This window comes from Stomoxys calcitrans, chromosome 1 (assembly GCF_963082655.1).
Source record: "Stomoxys calcitrans chromosome 1, idStoCalc2.1, whole genome shotgun sequence".
Lineage (NCBI taxonomy): Eukaryota > Metazoa > Arthropoda > Insecta > Diptera > Muscidae > Stomoxys > Stomoxys calcitrans.
In genome coordinates, this window is record NC_081552.1 from 12,250,066 (window position 1) to 12,256,065 (window position 6,000).

The 6,000-nt window shown below is 36.0% G+C and overlaps 1 protein-coding gene across 1 annotated transcript in view; it reads right to left on the reverse strand.

Annotated features, from left to right (window-relative positions):
- Positions 1-5,518, reverse strand: part of LOC106087881 (anoctamin-5) — a 41,753-nt gene extending 36,235 nt beyond the window's left edge. Inside the window, exon 1 of the mRNA XM_059361108.1 lies at positions 4,951-5,518. The gene's annotated coding sequence lies outside the window, so the exon portion shown is untranslated. The remainder of the gene's footprint in view (positions 1-4,950) is intronic.
- Between the last annotated feature and the right edge of the window lie 482 nt (positions 5,519-6,000).

Here is a 6,000-nt window from a genome sequence, read left to right on the forward strand (position 1 = left end):
GGGTTAAGGACATAAACGGCGCATTTATTATCCAATTTGGGTGGAATTTGAAATAGTAAGATGAGTCGAATTTGGTAAATTAAATTATCCTTTTGGCAACATGGGTTTAAACAGCTTTCGTATGTTTCATGTTTTGTTTCACTGTCAAATATCTTCAGTTTGGTCTATAATTTAAACATGAATCGTCTTACAAACGAACAACATTTATAAATTATTAAATTTAATTATCAAAATACGTGCTCTGTTAAAAAGTTAAGCGTTCAGCGTTTTGTGCTCAGCGGCGAAGCTCATTTTTAGCTCAATGGGTACGTAAATAAGCAGATGAATTGCAAGAGCTACCAATGCATCCAGAAAATGTCACAGTTTGGTGCGGTTTATGGGCTGGTGGCATCATTGGACCGTACTTCTTCAATGATGCGAATCGTAACGTAACTGTGAACGGTGAGCGCTATCGTGAGATGATGTCCTACCTTTTTCTCCAAAATGCAAGAGCTTGGCTTCCATAACATATGGCTTCAACAACACGGTGCCGCATGTCACACAGCACACGTAAGAATGGACTCATTGAGAGGCGAGTTCGGAGAACATGTCATTTCACGTTCGGGATTTGTTAAATTGGCCACCTTGATCGTGCGATTTAACTATAACCTATTGACTATTTTTTGTGGCACTATGTTAAAAACTTTCCGATAGCTTTTAAAAAACACCCTATAAAAACCATTCTTTATATAACTAACGAATGAGACAAGAAGAAAAACTCTTACCGGCGAGTAAGATCCAACCAACCAATTTAGGCCTCTACGGAACTCCAGAATGACAAGAGGCCAAGAGCCTGTAGGGAATCTAGGCACGGAAAGAGGTTTTCACCCATTGTCCTATATCTTCCCCTCGCAATTGCGAGGCAGTGACACAACAGGTGCTCGCCCATCTTCAACTCGTCCTTAACATCGCACATCCTGCAGTCTGTCTCGCGTTGCAGTCATAGCTGCTATGCTTTCTCAGACGAAGGCTACAGGGTCTTTGAATCCTACAACCTGCAGCACCAGCCCACGCCTTATTGACACAAACATTATAGAAGGCTTCAACCCTAACAAGAAGGTCGCAGATTGGTGGGTTCACGGATTCCATAGCAAGTATTGAGGCAATCAGCGATCCATTCCTGGCCAGCTCGTCGACCGCTTCGTTCCCTAACCAGTTTTGCCCAGCGGCGTCTAACTGTCCACATGTATATTCACAGTCTAATCGTTCCGCCGCTCCCGCATCACCATCGTCTCCAGTGCCTTCAGGATCGCGAAAACCTTCGACTGAAAGACGCTGCGCCCATCCTGAAGCTTATAAGATTCCCCGATTTCAAGAAATTCAATGAAGACTGCTGCTCCCATATCCATGTAAATTTGTGTGCAAAGTACAAGTCGATATTTTAAGAAACGAAGCCTATTGAATTTGAAAAAAAAAAATAATTTTTAGAGCCTTTGTCAGCGTTTCTAATACAGTCATTATTCGCTAATTTGTTAACCGATCTCATAAAATTTTTTACAAAATTATATTATATAAATTATTATAGCTCCCTTATATATATATGTATATTTACAATATATCGCCGCATTTTTTCTTTTCCGCCCTTTGCAAACGCATTTATCAAACGATCTTATCAAAGTTTGTTTAGCGATTTTCTTTATGTTCCCCACTATATGTACGGATTTTGGCCGAAATAGTCATTTCCAACGTAAGCAAACTATAACTTCGACAACTTTATTCACATACCCAATGTGGTGCAGGTATCAAAATTTTCTAAAAAAATTCTTCTTGAATTTGCACTTAAAAATAGGTTCGCAAAACTTCTCTTAAATTACATTTAATTTTTATACCCTCCAACATAGGATGTGGGTATACTAACTTCGCTATTCCGTTTTTAACACCTCGAAATGTTGATCTTAGACCCCATAAAGTACATATATTCTTCATCGGCTTGACATTCTAGGTCGATCTAGCCATCTCCGTTTGTCTGTCTGAGGAAAGCACGCTAACTTTCGAAGGAGTAAAGCTAGGCGCTTGAAACTTTGCACAAATACTTCCTTTTAGTGTAGGATTGGAAATGGGCCATATTTAGATGTAGCTCCCATATAAATCGATCTACAGGTTTAACTTCTTAAGGCTCTAGAGGGCGAAATTCTTTTCCAATTTTGCACTATGAGATATAATGGAATCGGTCGAATGGATCGGTTCGAATCGGTCTAAAACCTGATATAGCTTCCATACAAACCAGTCTGATTTTACTTCTTGGACCTCTAAAAGGCGTAATTCTTATCCGATTTTGATGAAATTTGACACAGTCACTGTATCTATGATCTCTAACAAACATGACAAATATGGTCTGAATCGTTACATTAACCTGATATAGCTGTTATATAAACCGATTTACTTCCTGAGCTTCTAGGGCGCACTGACTTCTTCTATGCCGTCTAATATTCGTGCCAAAAATGGTCTGAATCGGTCCATTACGTGATATAGCTTCCATGCAAAGCGACGCTAATCTTATCCGATTTGGTTGACATTTTTCACAATGGGATCTACTATTGTCTTTAAAATCAAGCCAAGTATTGCCCGAATTGGTTTATTACCTGACATAGCTCTGCTATTGGAGCTATGTCAGGTTATAAACCAATTCGGATAATACTTGGCTTAATTTGAAAGACAATAGAAGAACCCATTGTGGAAAATTCTTATCCATTATCCTTTGTTTGCATATAAAGAGATACCGCCCAAAGAACTGGACAAATGTCATTCATGGTAGAGGGTATATAAGATTCGGCCCAACCGCTTTTACTTGTTTTTTATACAGCAATATATAATTTTTAAGTTTGTAAACCACCCTTATGTATATGCCGTAGCTACTTATGTACACCTGTGAGCAATGTCACGGTAAAACAATCAATAGTGCTCGCATAGTATAAGGCTCGTATTTTTTTTATTCATTTGTAAGGATATGCAATTAAAGTAATTGCATTGGTTTGATATTAAACAACAAAATCATAAGTTAGGCGTCAACGCAATGATGGTCTGTGAAAAGGCCTTAGCCGAACAGGTGATCACAGCTATTACAATTATTAAAATATTTTTCTTCTCTAAATTAGAAAGTTCTTGATCTCATTAAAATGCAAGTTTACAAAACCAATGAAGTATGTACATGGATGTTCAAGACTTATTATCACATCTATTGATAGTTTTTTAAGAATAAATTATGAAGCCTGAGCTAAGTAATATCTAGATAAAACCCTACCTCAAGCATTGTAGCTTTGTAATTAATTGTATATCTCTTTAGTAGATTCAAATTGGCGATTAGCTAGTGTTTTGTTCATACATCGTGATAGACACGCCATGCGCATTTATTGATTATGAGAAATGTGGCACATTCTAATAGTTGAGGTTACACCTACGAAAGGGTGTAACCGCGTAATGGCCGTTTTCTCATTCTCTGCTTACAATTTTTCGTATCGATATTCTCCTGGTTAAAGGAATTTGGTTTTCCGAATATATGATTATTGCTTATCCTAACGATAACCCTTAACCGGGAGATGGGTGCCGGTTAATGACTTATCGTCCCAATAAATACACCACCGAAGGATGCAACACATCGAAATATCGTTTTCCGACCCTCTAAAGTACATATATTCTTGATCGTCGTAAAAAGTCTTTAAAAATGGAGATGATTAAGAATTTTTAACTAATTAAGGGTAAATATCATGAAGTGACATGTATAATGTATTTAACTCATAGTTACAGTAAGCATTTTTCTGAGTGTAGTATGTCTTTGACCTTTATTGACGTATATAGCAGGTATTGAATTTAAGTATTGGAGTGTATATAAATATACTCCACATTGGGTGGGTCAATTTGTGTAGACCAAAAAAAGAACCACCAAGCGGTCAAAATCGAAATCCCGTTACAAAGAATTCTAAGCAAATTGGCCCAGCGAATGCTAAACCGAGCTGAATAGTTTAACGTCAAAGTCCGTCCGTAACTAATGGGCATAAATGTATTTCCCTTTGCAAATTTTAGCTTTCGGGGGTAAAACAATTCAAATTGAAGGACCATTTTATATGGGAGTTATGCATATCCAAATAAAAATTGATTCGGCCCATTTGACAAATCCAACAAAATTTCAAGCGCATATCTCCATATAAGTTTGACAGCAATCGTGATTTCCATAGATGGATGACCAAAACTAGATTGATATATTCTTTAAAAAATCGTAGAGCAATGACTTGAGGTGCTTCAAATGGAATGACGAGAATAGTGGGCAAAAAGCGATTTAAATGGTGATTGGGCTCGAGAAAGGGAAAATATGGTTACAGAAATAGAAAAAAAAGAACATGTGCCATACGATTTTTACTATTTTAACCATGTAATATATGCAATACGTGTCGCTGATATTAGAATCAGGGCTGCGGATATCTCCAGAAAAGTTTGACGGCAATCGTGATTTCCATAGACGGATGCACAAAACTAGATTGCTGTATTCTATAATGAATCGTAGATCAATTACTCGAAGTGTATCAAATGGAATGACGAGAAAATTGGGCAAGAAGTCATTTGAAAGTTGATTTGGCGCAAGAAAGGGAAAATATGGTAACAGAAATAGAAAAAAAGAACATGTGATACGATTTTTACTATGTTAACCATATAATATATGCAATACGTGTCGCTGATATTAGAATCAGGGCTGCGGATTAGAAGACCTTGGGTCGAAGCCCGACTTTGACCCAGAAATCTGATTCTGGCTAACGCTGCAGCAATGACTAAAAATTCGTTTAAAAGGAGACAATGATAACCTTTGAGGTAAAAATAAACCGGCTATGGGGAAATACTCCTGTTCCTTAAAGCAAAGTTAATGGTAAGTGTAAATGTGAAATTTTGTTGTTAAAAAGTTTACGTGGTAAAATTTCTTACCTTCGTGGGCTGATTGCAAGCATCCAAATAAAACAAATTGATTAAGCCATTCGATCTGTTTTCCATATGTTTACCTATGTATCCAACAATAACATTTTCTCATTGGCAAAAAAGTCTTCCCTTAAACTTTGTTCACTTCTTTTAAAATATTTTATCTTTTAAGTTTTTTTTGTACTTACAATATATTAAGTTATAAAATATATTTTGCATTCAATAAGTGATATATCTGAGAAAGATTTGTCGGATTTCATATGACTTAAATGTATCATTGCATATAGACTGGTGACAATTTTTTCTTAAGGGAATTTTAAAGGATTTTCCTTTGTTTTTTCCTTAGAATGAAATAACTTTTTCTATACCATTCACTTTTTTACGTCATCAACTTGGAAAGTTCTCACAAGTTGTTGTAAATATTACAATTACATTCGAATAATAACTAATAAATAATTAAATATTTACACTAGGTTTGACACTTTGATTGTACTCTTTTTTATTACTTCTAGTATAAAACCAGTTAGGTAGGATTTTAGGCTGGTTATGGTTTTTTTCTTATATATTGTCCCGTTTCAGTGAACCTCTCCAGTTAACCGCTCACTAAAGAATGGTTGGAAGTTAGCTCTCAATATTTTATTGGTCAACCGTCAAATACCAACATACAGAAACGTCGTGTATAGTCACGCATTTGGAACTTGCACTTCCTGTGCAGAAGAGACAAACATGTGTTCTTTTTACCACCGAGTACCGAGTGGCAATGACAATGGCTAACGTTAATAAAAATGTTTACAACAACTACAACTACTGTAGAGAATGAAATATTTATTGTAACAATCAATTCATATGGAGTAGAAGACTACAAAAACAATCCTATCTAGATTTTACATACAATTCGTTACTTTTACCTCGAAAGATTGTCTATTGAAAGCACTAAGCAACAAAACAAAACAAAAATTGCCTCTGTAGTAAGCATTTAGGATAATACACAGTTTTAAATCTATTGCATACCTTGAAGTGCTTTAGATTAATATGTAATTTGTGATTCACCATGAAGTT